The sequence below is a fragment of the Anopheles merus genome, chromosome 3R, assembly GCF_017562075.2.
Source record: "Anopheles merus strain MAF chromosome 3R, AmerM5.1, whole genome shotgun sequence".
Classification (NCBI taxonomy): domain Eukaryota; kingdom Metazoa; phylum Arthropoda; class Insecta; order Diptera; family Culicidae; genus Anopheles; species Anopheles merus.
Genome location: NC_054084.1, coordinates 7,505,295 through 7,520,288, shown reverse-complemented (window position 1 = coordinate 7,520,288; position 14,994 = coordinate 7,505,295). Strand labels below are relative to the sequence as shown.

The 14,994-nt window shown below is 42.5% G+C and overlaps 1 protein-coding gene and 1 non-coding gene across 8 annotated transcripts in view; both read left to right on the top strand.

The window, feature by feature from the left end:
• LOC121596446 (transcription factor hamlet-like) overlaps positions 1–14,994 on the top strand; it is a 93,855-nt gene that overhangs the window by 14,789 nt on the left and 64,072 nt on the right. Inside the window, exon 1 of one of the 7 annotated variants that reach the window (XM_041921422.1) lies at positions 8,467–9,149. The exons of 5 other annotated variants lie outside the window; for them this stretch is intronic. The gene's annotated coding sequence lies outside the window, so the exon portion shown is untranslated. Of the gene's footprint in view, positions 1–8,466; positions 9,441–14,994 lie in introns of those variants that run through there. One more of the 7 variants, XM_041921421.1, reaches the window with a different exon arrangement.
• Positions 12,904–13,002, top strand: LOC121598134. Its single transcript, XR_006005527.1, has one exon. It is a non-coding gene; the product is annotated as a U6 spliceosomal RNA (small nuclear RNA).

The following is a 14,994-nucleotide window of genomic DNA, read 5'->3' as shown; positions in this document are numbered from 1 at the left end:
TGAGATGTTAAAGCATTTAACCTAGAAGAGATAACATAATAAAAGATAAAAGGAGTAACTCCTTCAATCTTTTTGTACACAAAGTACATAGCAAAGGATTGTTGTAAAAAAGTTATATCTACTTTTCATACCGGATGAAATCTGCATTGAGTGAGACACGTAAACTTTTCTAACAGAGGGTATTCAGTACTGATAAGATAATAGACATAATATCCCATTATCAGAGAAACATTAGCTCAAGTTTTTTTCGGAAAGCACTACGGGGACACAGCGGTCAGGCTCATTCATTCTCATTACTGTTCCGTTGTAATAACTTTTCAGCACACCCAGCCTGTCCTGTTTATGCTCCATACATTCCCGAAAAGGTGCTCCAGTACATAGACCCTTGTTTTTTTACCATGGGTCACTTTAGGCATCTGTCTCCTTGGTTTCGATAGTACATTTTGCCGGACTAATTAGCAATTCTAATGTTGAGATCGTTAGCGTTTTTTTGTTCTAGTCGGTCCTCCCTAAGCCCTTACAATTCCACTCGGAGGTCAATATATATTCATGACACGCTTTGTGCTTTGGGGTCATTCGTTTTCGCTCGCTCGGTTCCGTGGACTTTCGGCGAAGTGTAAAAGGGTATGATAAGCGAATTATGATTTCATAAATTCGTAACCATACTACTGCCAAGGGCTTGGTGGTGGATATGTAGAAAATGTGTAGCAAGAAAATCGTTGTTCTACATGACGATAGGGTGTGCGATATGAGGGAGCAATAAGTTTACGAAAGTAGTAACCAATGAGTCAGGTTGTGGAGCAGCAAAGTCAAATATTTCTGTAACAGAGAATGCTAATGGTTATCATTTCTTTACTAATTATTCCAAAAAATGACTGTACGTCCGTATGCTCATCGAATCCGTTTAGCCACTTGCTCTGCATTCATGTACGGCCTGCTCCGTAGCCCTCTAAATGTATATAAATTTAATTAACCTTCCACATCCACATTACTGGCAAACACGCTTCCGGCGTTTGTGGTGAGTAATTTTTTCACCCCCCACACGGGAAGAGCGAAAAAGGGAAAGTGGAAAACTTTCCGTGGCTTCCGCGGTCAAACGTGCAATGAGCCTGTGTGTGAGCCTATGTGTGTGTGAGTGTGTGCGCAACCGAACACAATTATAACGCAAGCAAAAATCCAAGCGGTGAATGCCTGTGCCAAATGTTAAAAATGTTGCCAAAAATGCCTTTCCCCTTGTCACCCGGCCAGGGATAGGACAGTTTTGGGAAAGCAAACTCGTGCACCGTGAGTGTAACACGAACGTTGTGTGAAAGGTTTTGCGGTACGTCATCGTTGGCAGGAGACCGTAGGTCGTAGGCACAACTTTAGATTCGAAACTTTGTTCATTCTCTCGTAGACTTTTATTTTCTTGCTCGCCCGGTAAACGATGTTGAGCAATTTTTCGGGAAAAACTTGAGTTTTTATTCCGACCTTTGTTTGGTTTGCTCGCTATTTTTGGGGCGGCACGTCGCGTGTCGCTTACGTGGCAGGACAGCGTGATCGTTCGGAAAGTTTGCCGAATCCTTCATGCAGGTTGCATGCTGCTTCATATGTAAAGAAAAAAAAATACATTCACTGGAATCGAAATTCAATCATAAGCATGTTGAATGGGGCTTGCAGTTCGTTCATTGATACGTAAAAATCTGTTACAAGATTAGTATTTACTTTGGCAGTGATTGGTACGGGTCTAAAAATAAAACCCAGCGTTGGGAGCCTCCAACGATGATGTATGCTTTTGATTTTGTTTCAACTGGGGGAGGTAATGGAAAAGATCTGCCGCGCAAACCTTATTTCAGTCACATACTTTGAAGGTTTTGTGAGGAGCGAAATAAAATAGAAAATTTTGAGCTCAACCAATGGATGGAAATCGGAAATTCCTTCCCTAATTTAGCTGTCTTTCAAGAGTCAAGCAAATGGAGTGTTACGGTTCAGTTGAGTTCGCTTCTCTGTATAGGCTCTTCAGAAGTTTTCTATGGGAATAGGCATAAAGTGGTTATTTTGGGAGAGTAGCTGCTTCCTGATCAAGAACAAATTGGAGCAAATTTGGAGCAAATTTGAAGCGTTTTATGCTCGTTTTTGGAGCAGGTGACTATCACAATCAAGGATGCAAATACTTTGTTGCGAGGCAAAGGCAGTATTTCTCCAAAAAACGATGTTTGAATCGAATTTGAGTTCAATTTTACAAGATTGTCCTATTCTGACGTTTAAGAGAACATCGTTGAAGCTCTTCAAACCAACTTAACGCAAAATGTTATCAGATATATCGTTCAGTCACTGTTTGCACACCTCACCAGCACTGGAACAGTTATGATTCGTCGTTGGCAGCATATGTCCACAGCGCCAATCCACGACTTGCACAACTTTATCAAAACAGTTTATCATTGTCGTGTAACCAAACGGTTTGCGTTTAGGTAATTATGGGCTTAAAAAATATTCTTATCTTCGGTTATTAATTTCAAATCCTCGTTCTATCAATGTCAATTGCGCAGAGCGACGGCACCATGACCAGGGGTTTATGCGGTGGTGTGGCATCTCTCACTCTTGGAACCGATCCGGGGAACGACTACAGGCCGGCTCGTACCTTATCAGACATTGGGGAAGCGTTAGGAATCCAAAATACCTCCAATCAAGCTCGCCAAAAAACCCAACTCTCTAAAAGCGTGAATAAAAACCCCGAAACCGGAGATAATGCTAATCCCCTGCGCTTTCGGACTGTGAGGCTCCTCTGCTACGAAGGCAGGGGTGTATTCTCACGTGATATATCGATAGACTGTTCGAGGAGTGAGTTTGTGTTTTGGTCATACGCATTGTCGATTGATGTTTATAGTTACCTTTGGGTTGGCGAGCGTTGTCCGACGGTCTTTTGAGTGCTCCGACAAGTGAGTTGGATTAAGTGATTTGTCATCATAAATGTGCCACTTCGCTGGCACTCCACGTATCATGGCGGATCATGTCAGAGAGTTTCGGGTAGCCCGGGCTCGGTAGCCATCGAACGAATGGGCGATACCCATGGTGCTTGTCTTACAGCGTGAGTACAAATTGAGTAATCGCTGGAGAGCCCAAATTGGAGATAAAATGTAGCCTTTGTCCGGAAGAGATTTTAGGTAGCACTCGTTGTGATTGATTTGCTATCAGCAGTTTTGGTTAGATTGGTAATCGTTTAGATTTATGTGAATTCTTAGAAATGAGAGAATAAATTCAATAGCAGTAATGACCATGGCGCTATATTTGTAGCCATTGACTAAAAGGGAACATCATTTGTCTGGTGATGCGAATCATCTTAATTGGTCATCTTAATGATGTAAATGCCGAACCAACCAAGTCACAAATGCAGTACATTGTTATCACTCCATCTTCCCGCTTCCAGCAGAAACCACTTACCCAACATCTAGAGATAGGATTACGTCGTTGAGCTCGCGTGATTGACAAAGCGTGGCGTCATTGATTGAAGCTTGTTTTTCGATTACCTTTTATCTCGTTCTTTCTCTCTCTCTCTTTCTCTTTCTCTCTATCGCGATCGTTCGTCCGAAGTACAACTGCAATTCACGCAATAGCGGCACAAGTTTGCAGTAGTCACAATCAACGACGGTGCCGTGTGTCCATGGTGAACTACCGCCAGTGAACCAATCAATTAGTGGGCAATTAAAATGTCATTTTTGCAGGCCTCGGTGTCGCTATCGCTTATCATAATCCCATCATCGCGGGCCTCGAATCGAGTTGATCTTCCTTATCGCGGGAAACGGTTGCTGCCGGAGTCCACCCGGGTTTGCCTGTTGCAGCATTTGTGAAAGGGTGAGCGGTGGAGCCATATCTAGGGGAGGCATGTTTGAGATCTTACTATCTCTGAACGCATGTGATTGATGACTACCGTATTATCTTCATAAGGATGACAAAGGTGCACATTATATAAGATTGTTAAGAAATATCAATGTAGCTTTTGAAATTTGGAAGGTGTAATATTTCATAATTTATTTAACTTAACCAATTATTGGACTTTGTATAACTTGAAACACAACATTGATTTTGAAATCTTGGGTGTTGAAATAGATTTTTGAAAACTTCAGCGACATTCTTTTCCATTACTAAAAACAACTCATGACAAAACTGGTGACATTCACGCAAAAGCAACACCGTCTCACGCGTAATGAGAGAATTCGTATTCAAAAGTAGCTCCCAAGCAAAAGAAATTCTTGCTCAGAAATCTTACTAGATCCTTATCATCCGTTTCCATCATCCGCCACTCGCTAGTTTGGGTTGAGTAACGAAAAAAAGGGTCAACTATGCCTAAAACAGAAAGGGAAAGCGGGTAGCAGCAACAACTGACAATTGCTGCTTGTTGTGATTGCCGTACGTAGGCGCTTTTAAGGTAACAATTTGTGTTCTTAATTTAATAAGTGAGCCTGATTTCTAACGGAAATTATTCAATTGCGCTCGAAGCGAAAGCGTTTCTTGCCCTAAGTACGTTTGGTGCGTGTGCTTTGATTACATTACTGGATTCCGCTGTTATATTTTGGATGGTTGATGAATTTCGTCTAAGAACGGTGATTTAATGCACAGGTTGACCCGAGAGGTTGGACGGAGTAATAAAAACGCAAATACACAGTGCTTCTTAGTTATTCGAAGTCTGGGTGTTGAGTGTGCAAAATTATGATAATGTTCACGCAACTCAAATTCCTGCATTTATCAGAGCGATTGCATCGATTCTGAGGTTTTGAATGTTTTGTAAGGCTGTTTTTGGGATTTGTAGAAGGACGCTTGTGGTATACTAATTACAATCAAAATTCCTGAATTGCTTCACTGAATGCTAAGCAATTGCATGAGCTTCTATGATGAAGAAGCGAAGTTAGAAAATAAGCAAAGATAACACAACAAAAGGTATAAAACCTTGTGTCTGGAGTAACAGAAATAATGACTTGGAGAAATGAAAACAATCGATCGAATTAAAATGTTTAGAAAACAGCATTTAGAAAACTTTTCCAATAAAAGGTGAAACTGTTTCAAATACATGAAGGGTCATGTTGATACTTTTCTTTTAATATCTCTAACCCTAGCCATATTAGTTTGCAGCGAGGGTGAATCCGAGCACTGAACAAGTGTTGAACAGGCTGGTAATGGATGTCAATTTTCACCCACCATCAACAGCAACCGAAAACATCGACCAAACGTAGCCTGGAACGGATGGGATGGTTGGCAGATAATTGAATGTTATCCTTCATGACACAATCTGGCGAGGGATCTTCCCTCTTTTTATTGCAGGGAGAGTTGAGAGTTCGTGTCTACCGTGAACAGATTTGAATTGTTCGAGCTATTAGGCACACGTAAGGTCATGTGTTTTTGATGTTATAATAGAGTGTTAAAAGGGTGATTTACAATACAGGAATGAGTGCTACCGAGAAAAAGTGTCCAACAGAATGAGGTCATTTTTGTTTCTTTTCAACTGATACAACCTCGTCTTCGTTAAAGTTGAAGCGAAGTGGGTGAGTTCATCATCATATTAACAGAATTATATGCAGCACGCGTGTACAAATTTGCATCTTGAAAAGCGATTACAGACAAACAGAGGTGGACGTATATTTGCTTTGTGTAACTGCCCAGAACAACGGCAAGATGGGCTAAGAGCGGGCACGCACACCGGCATGAAATCTTCCTTCCGTGCCGTGCCAGCTGTCGTACACAAACCGTACGCTTTAAACGGCTTCTTCCTAGCAAACGGCGCCACCAGCAATGAATTCCTTTTCACCTCTCCAACACAACGCACAATGAAGTGCCTCCTTATGCTTCAAGGTGGAGTTTTTTTTTTCATGTTCAATTCCGAGTTGATGTCTCAATTTGGTCGAGAAGACGGCAGACTACGGTCTGCAAATGCATCCGTTAGTGCGGTGCGTTCGGTGTGGAAAGGGAAGTTGTTAATCATATGACACCGGAGCCCTCATCCATGCCCTCCGTGGTGAAACGAGGTGATGGTCGGCCGATGTGATGAGGCGGATACTTGTCAGAACACACAGACAGGAAGAGGGAGTGTACCGGGAGTTGTCGGGGCTCGTACGAATGAGTAAGAGATTTTTATCTTTCAGCAGCACCTGGCTAGACATTGAGGTAACAGCGGGTCGTTGCGTTGCATTGATTTTACCCCTCGAGTCGGTGGACGCGTGTGCAGTTTGATTAATGCGGAGACGCGTACATCCAGCCGCCGATGATGTGTGCGCCGGGCGACTGTTGTCTGGGCGTTTGTTGCAAAAACGAGATTGACCTTGATCTGGTTTCGCGATAAGTCATGCGCTATTGTGGAAGGTTGAGGAGTAGTTTTTCTTCTGAGTGTGTGTGAGAGAGAGAGAGGGGGAACAAATCATCGATATGTTTGGTAGTCGTTTATCGAACTTCAATGGGTTGTGTTATAAAATACACTTATACATCGTTATCATACCTTGGGTTGATCGTTCCGGTTCGTGTTATCATGTCCATTAAATGGCTGTGCAAACCGAAAGTTTAGATCTTCCTCTCCTTTGCGGAACTCTTTCCTCAAAAAGATACCACCAGAAGCGCCAAAAGTTACATTTATGGGAGTCCCACGGGAATCCATCCCTCAAGATAACGATTTGGGGAGCGCACTTTCCACCATGCCCAAAGCAGGCCCAACAGAGAATCGCAACCGATTATGATTACGATGCTTTTTTTAAATGACTGGAGCTATGATGAGTTTATGACTTCCGCGGAACCCTGAGGTGTCACTACCCACCGAATATGGTTCCGATGCGCTACTGTCACTCTAAACATGGGGACCCCATAACGATAGATACTGTCGCAACTGTAGGGAGAATAAAGTTTTATTGCACTTCTGCTATCTCTCCATACCATTACATTTTTTGGTGGCCGATTTGCGCAGATTGTGTGTAGAAGTGAAGGGTTCTTCGAAAAGATAGACGTTGATGACGCCTTATCCCGAATGACTGACCGTGGTCGGCGGACAAGCTATACAGTGGTGAGCTTCATTTTCGTAATATCGTTACGGTAGGTTCGCTGATTGATAATCGGTTTGTTAATAACAGGCTCTAAAATGGCATTGATAGCGAATGATTGTTGCTGCTGCTTGGTGCAACCGCATCACTTTGCTGCTACCGTTTCTGAGACAAAGATTTCCGTGCAAAGGGCATCGGGCTGTAGATATTGCGATTGTTACAATCATTTAATGATTCCAGGTGAAAAATATTTCTAAAACGGTAGCAGTGGCGTATCACGCTTGGGGAACAACTAAGATTATACAATTTAATGAATGTGTGTCATGCAAAAACTGTTAAAGTAATTGATGCGCTAGACGTATAAGAAAGAGAGGAAAACTCCTGACGGTGAGCAGATTATTTACAGTTTTTTTAATCAATTCTCCAGAAATTGGAAAACGAAGTTACCAGTCCACCAACACGGAACAAGCATGCGCCTGACGCACAGGAAAAGCCGGCTTTATCTGTCGTACAGCGGGCCAAACTGACAAGATTTATTGTCGCATCAGTCATTTCACTAAGTCCGCGAACCAGTCTAACCAGACACGATGCTATAAAACGGTCAATGCGTATGAAGCAGCAACGGCGAGAAGGGGTCAATAAATATCCTATCGCTATCATATCCCCGACCAAAGGAGGGGATCATTTTGCTGCCGTTTATCTTGGAGGGCGAGGTTACACACGCCTGGAAACGGCTCTTTTGGTGGTATTCAAATCGAGCCGCAATCGAAGCTTCTAGGTGTGTTTTATGACTATTTTGTAAGTGTAGAAAAGATGTATCTAAAAATATAAGTTTAAATTACTCCAAAGACTTAAATGATAAAAAGATAACTTTTCCAGTGCTGTCTTGTTGGACATATGTCTTCATTGATCTTTGCTCTAACTAAATGATAGTGGACTAAACGATCCTCATCACCAGATCAAACAAAAAAGCTATCTCACTCTTTAGCCCATCAAAAAATGTTTATCAGACGAGCAGTTTTGTTTGATCGGCTTCTGCGACTTCTTCAAACACACCACGCCGCCAGGGATGTGTCACGATTACACGTGTTATTATTGTCTTTGCGTCGCATGCTCATCACTGGTATTATCTCTTCTTTTTTTCGACACCGGAACGCAGAATATTTGTCCACATACGTGTGTAATGATGTTGATAAGCCAATACCCCCACACAACCCTTAGGAAGGGAGCTCCGGTGAGGTGAAATCGATAAGGGAAGACTCACGCCCCACTCTGCTGTGAAGCGGTATGGATACGATTCAAGAACAGTTTTTTGGAGGTTGTGTCGGTGGATGTCGCCGGTGGAGGCTAGAGGCGGTGGGTTATTATCATTTAATTCGAGCCCAAAATTCGGGACGACCCCCTGTGGGACTGCGAACATGGTTTAGCTTCGGTAGGTAGAGGTCTAGATTAGTCGATTCCCTATTGGACCGATCAGTCAGTGTGGAGTCGGACGGTAGCGCGGAACACGAATTTCGCGCTTTCTGTGACGCGCGCGTGCTTGTGCATTGTGAAGTTAGGCTCGGATTGTGTGTACGTGTTTTTTTTTGGTCTACCACTTAACTACTCGAATCGATTGCTTCGCATACAGAGTGTGCAGCTGATCAATTCTTTTCTGGAGTATAACCGTGCACGTGTAACCGTTTTGCGACGAGAGCGAACACCGAACGAAGCACAATACAGCGTGTAGTGTCTTTATTGAAATCTTTAACCGATTGTGGCCGAAACTGAATCGAATACTTGATGACAGTTAAATACGCCAACATTATTAACTGAAATAACGAACGAATAAGTCCTTCTTGGACACAAAGAAAGACAAAACAAGTTGTGTGGAGAGAGTTGCGCATACAAAACTGTGCACACAACCCCTTGGTGGGTTGTAATTGTGGCTTCAACATCAAAACAAGCTCGATCAGCTTGTGCGGCAGCATCGTGAACTGAACCACGTACCACCGTACCGTGATTGTTGCTGCTGAAGAGGAGCAAATTTTCGAGTTGCATGTTTAAGGAAGCGTCAACCGTATGCCGACGGATCGAGTACGGCACGAGGTCGTCTATTTGGCTCGAAACTGTTTGCAGCATTGTTATTTTGTGTTCTAATTGCCGTACGACGAGGTTTGTAATGGTTGGTGAAGTGGTTTGCCAGTTTCGCTCTTACCTCCAATAGGGAGGACTACAGATTGTGTGTGTGTGTGTTTTTTTTGCCAACCCCACCGAACAGCTTAGATTGGTTCCGAAGCATAAGGATTGAATAGAGTTGGTGGAGTGGATGTTGATTCGGCTGATGCGGAACAAACGAGTTGAGCATATTGAGATGCAGTTCGTTTCCGGGTTTGTGGCCGATGTGGTGCGTTTGAGTGGTTTGTAGACAATATTAATTTTCTGGCTTGGCGTGTAAAATACAAGGTGCGTGCGATTTTAGATCATTTAAATAAAAGTTGTTTCCAATCAGTGCTAGTAAAAAACTAAATTTAAATATGGTATATGACCATTTTAGATATGATTGATATCTTCTTATAGAAATGCAATCAAATTCAGTAAAATTTACTAAATTATATTAGTACAAGCAGATGTTAATTTACCTTCAACCTCTGTAAAATGCCTGATAATCACTTTTGATCTGGTCACAATATAGAGTTGAAGTGTCACATATTCTTCTACTTTCAGTATGCATTCTTCGCATGCCTTTTAAAAAGTCCCACAAAACGTTCAATCGCTCAGCTTTGGAGAACCGTCCATACAGTCACCCTTAAAATGTGAACTCTTGCTCGCTGTTCACTTACCTATAATTATAATTTCGAGTGATACGGTGAGCGATAAAACGGTTCCATCAAGACAAAAGAAAATTCGTTAGCTCTTTCGGAGGAAAAAAGACCTGCAAGATAACCATCACACACGGAGGGGGGAAATCAGTGAGCAAAAAGAAAGGGTAGTTTCCAACCCGCTCCCCGATCGGTGCGATAGGGAACGATCGAAAATATGCACGCAATGGGATTATGAGATTTTCATTCGCAGCCCCGAGATGAAGGTTGTCGCATATGAAGTGGGTGATGTGGCTGGTTGTGTGGTTTTTGCGGGACTTGTAAATGCATTAAAATGAGTGTGCCACACCGTTAAGTGGAAGGTGGCTGCTGCTGCTGCTGCGGTTTCTATTGATTCAACAGTAGCTGCAGTTGGTCGGTTGGGACGAAGGAGTGCGAACAACGGGCTGAAGTGGACGACAGTTCTTGAAACGGGCAGAATTGGATCAGCTGTTTGAGTTTATTGTTTCAAGGACTTGCTTAGAGATGCAAGCCGGCCAGAGTGCTGCCATCGAATGAGGAGGGCTTTCATTTGGGCGAGGAAGTATCGTGTTTTGGCGCGAAACTGGTGCTTTTCATTATACAGCTTTGAAGACGAGGCGAAGATTTCGTGTAATTGCTGGTTCCTCGTCTATTTCAACATCCAATGATCCGTTCCTCTTGCGTAGCCTCAAAGCGTAATGATTACTCGCTAGGCGCGATTTTTTGTTGCTGCATCCTTTCATAAAGTTTTTCGCTTTGGAGGGGAATCTTACAAATAAACGCTGGAGGTCCTTTTCCATCGGCTTCCGACATGAACACCGTACAATATCTTACAGTCAATTTCTTCCCCGAACCAGGGAGAGATGGAACATTTCGGTGAGAACCAGAAGCTCTCTGCGCCCTCCCCATGTACTGTGCGAGACGAGCCCGGTCGGCTACACACTATAATTAACTCCGTCAGGGGTCGCTATAGTTTAAAGAAGTCAGCTTGTTGGAACATTTCCCGATACACGTAGGCACCGCCGCCTACCCTTTTCTTCGCTAACCGTTTTTCTATTGCAGCGACGTTGCCGACGGAAACAGAAGTAAAGGGGAGAATCGCTTCGGCAGTATGGAACCTTTGCAATATCAGTTTTGTGCGTTGTTTCGCATGGTTCAGCTGACACGGGAAGACAGTGGTTGCTATGCTTGAGCATTACCCAGGAACTTGGGAGGAAGTTTTTAGTTGAGAATAACAAAGGAATTTCCTACCCGGGAAAGTGGAAGTCAATTTGTCAGCGGAAGTAGCACCGGTGATGGATATAAAATGCGAGATAAAACATATGTAGTAAGGTTGTGTGTGTGATGATGACTTTTTTCTTTTTGGAATCGACATAAAGGATGGTTAGTTTCCACACCATAACAAGATGCTTTTGTTGAATTATGAATGCTTTGGGTTTATTCATGACCAAACAAGGGGTGTTTTTAGAAGAGATATTTAGCACAATCCGGTTCGAAGGACCAAAAACTGTGGTTAATTTGTGTCAGACATTGTTTGTGTAAAAATCTGAATTGCTAGAAATTTTGCTGTTATCACTTGATCTGTCACAACTAAGGAGCAATAAAAGTGACTAAAATTGGGCTGTGATAAACATGCGTGCTGGATAAAATCGTGATAATAATTCAATTGATCAATAATGAGCCGCCATACAATCAGCCGTTAACTTAAAGTACGGTCTGCAAAGATTCGGCGGACAAAAGTGACAGACGAAATTTACAACTTGTGTTGATCATTAGCCATAGGGTCAGGAAGCTACTAACGACCCCAAAACCAACACTTTCCTTCAGATTCATCGCCTTACTGGTAGGAGGTAAACAGTAGCAAGTTCCACTAAATCATAAACGATCGTATCATGCTTGGGATGGAGTCGCATTGGGGTCTAAAACTAAAAAAAAAAACGAAATGGTCTGTTCAACAGTTCGACGGTAACCGAATTAAAGAATCACCACCTGCGAAGGAAGGTGTAGAAATGGAGCTATAAAGGTGCAGAGTGTTCGATGAGAAATGGCCATCATTGCTGCGTAGGGCGCTGTGCTGTGCGAAAGGAAGCTCGTTTGCGCGATAATTAAGACACAGTGAAGGAACTTTCCGAACCTCGCCCCCAATCGTTCCCGCCCCATGCGAACGTGCTTAATAGACCACCACCACCCAGCAGTGTACATCTCGTTAAGGGCTAAAACGGTGGGTTCTCAAAATTGACTCATACCTTCCCGCTCGTAAAACATTATGCCATTAATGGGGTAAAAAACTGAAGGGGAAAAGTGGGAGGATTTGATCAGGTTTGTGTGGTTTAGTTAAAAGCAGTTCGCGCTCGCTGTTGTGTACCGTGCGTTGTTTGCATAATACGCACACAAAACAGTAGCGAAATGATACGCCGCCACTGGTAATGAAGCGAAAAGATATCGGTGCGATGTAAATATTCACGCATTCCGTTCCTTTTTGCTGAAGAGAGAAGGGGGATGAAAGCTTACAAGGCTAATAAAACCTGTGGTCAAGAATTATGGTAAGCCAAAGCGCCATCAGTTTCCACGGCACACTTTCGGCTGGGCTGTGTGTGTTTTGGCCAAAAAATTATGTGACCATAGACTGTTTTGAAGTCATTAAACGCCATACCTTTAGTGTGAGCCATGGCACGATCGGTGAGGCCCCGGCGGTGGTGGTTAGTTTTATGGGTTCTTGTTCCCTGGAATGAAATAAAAAAACAGCATGCCGTATCCAAGAATCATTAGCATGGACTCGGAATCAGTTGGTGGATTGGATTTATTTTATTTGGATACTTTGGTTAGTGAGCCGGTGCTACTTGCAGCATGTAGGGTTAGTTTGAGAGTATTATTTACGATATCGAATAGAATTTCATTGTTATGATGGTTGTGGTGTGTGTGTAAACATCGCAATTACTTCTTATAAGGCAAATATGAAAAGGAAATGTTGTACAGCGTTATCGCGGTGTAATCAAATGTTGGCTTAGATTTCGAGAAAAGAAGCGGAAGAATGCAATTAAAAGGGAGTTGTTTATGGACACCATTAAAGGAAGCAAAAGTAAAGATTATTTTATAAATAAATAGAAAATAGGCACAAACGATACAGAGAAGATTAGCATGGCCCCTGCGAAAGAAAATAGGCACTACATTTTATCCATCTTTTTCAAATAAAAAATAGTGTTGGTGATTAATTGTTAAAATTATTTAGCGACTTTTGATACATTGTCACCCTACAGTGCAATGTCCTCGCTGTACTTACAATGATGAAATATCCATCCTTTCGTCATGGTACAGCTCTTCCAAAAGGATAAATCTGTACCTTTTTGCGGTCAGCAAACATCCCTCTCTCTCTCTCTCTCTCTCTCTCTCTCTCTCTCTCTCTTTTTCATTCATTTCATTCCATCCTGCTTCAGCAGGCTACGCTCGTGTCAAAGCGCAATCGAGCCCGGGTGTCCTAAAACCGGATGGCGAAAAGCGTAACGAATTTGCTGCCATGATCCGGCGCCAAGTGCACTAATGGATTCCACTCGAGGTGTGCGAGCCACCCCGAGCCACACTTGCTCAGCCTTTTAAAGTGCCCGCCACCGTTAGTCAGTCAGATATGATAATACAAACTTCCTTCCGTGACCGCCGTCCATCGGCCATCGAGGGTTTCTAGCCGCGGGAAATGAGCTGGCAAAAACGGGCATCGGGTAAATCGGCGCAATGGAGTGGTTGATTTTTCACGGGCGTTTCAAGCGAATTTTACAACCACTTTCGACCGTTTTAGAAATTGACTCTTGTGAGGGCGACGGAGGCGAAACCGCCCTGCTTTTCTATCTCTCTCTCTCTCTCTCTGTTCGATATGCCGTCCGCCTGGATGGGGGGAGGAAATTAAGAAAGGAAAAATAAATTACTCCGCTAAACTGCGTACGGTCACGTGACCGTATCACGTATAGCACTTTTTCCACTTGGCACCGTCCGTCCAAACAGTGTGGGTTCGTGTCTGATTTTGGGGATGTTCTTTTTTGATCACACGATTAATGCGTGGGGGAAAAAAGGGTGCTTTGGCAACCGTTGACAAAGGGTGTATGCAGGCTGGTTGGAGTGAGCTGGAAGGCAAGGTTGATGGAAAGGTTTAAATGAGGCGTGTCTTTGTTCTGTGATACTTTTCCTTCCAACAAACGAACTTTCTCTAGATGTAACCGGGACTTATTGGTCTTATTTTTAGGGAGAAGAAATTGAATCAGATTTAGAAAGACAATTAGCGCTTGAAAGTTAATAAATCAATTAAAGTTAAACACGAAACATGATGGTGATAATTCGAGGGCAATTTAAGGGGACAGATCAATTACTCTTATTACTACTGTCACATTTTAAATGATAATTCAAGAATAAATATCACCTATAAGTCAGAATAATTTAGAGATCTATATCCGATTACTATACATATTCTTGCATTGTACTAGTACTTCTCAATAGCTCTCTTTGCATTTCTTTTAACATTCTCATGTAACATCGAATGGTTCAATCGCACTTAGACAAACATATTATATTGAAAGTTTACAATTGAACCGATAATGCATCATTGTGTACTTGCACAATGTATTATTTTAGTCCTTTCGTGATGAATTCAATATTTCTAATTGGTTTTTAGAGGTGTTCTTTTGATTTTGAATTATACATTGATTCATTGTATACGAAGAAGTATGTTTTTGTTGCTTTTTATTACAAAAAATCCATTCTCCTATTGGTGCAACCGTGAGAAGGTTCACAAAAGAAAGGATATTTTTTAAGTTCTCCTAAAGAAACTCAGATCTAAAAATTCTTACAGCAAAACTCTACACGTCTGAAATAAACAATCGATCGTTTGCTGATTCCAGTACCAGCCCTCTTTTAGACCGTGCGAAACATCAATTGTGCAGTAATGTTGCTGGGAATCAATTAAGAATGCAATTCTATTTTGCATACCACCAGTGGAGGAATGTCTCAAGACATGTGTGCAAACGTTTGTGTCGACTTGTCAAGAGGGTAGTTTTGACGTGTGTTTCGTACCTCCATTGTGACATTGTTTCTCGGGGCGTTCTTTTTGACCTTCTCCAAAAATTGGAAACATTTTGTTCCCTTCAACTGCTTGATGTCGAAGGTCGCGAAAACCGCTGACGTACTTTTCCACA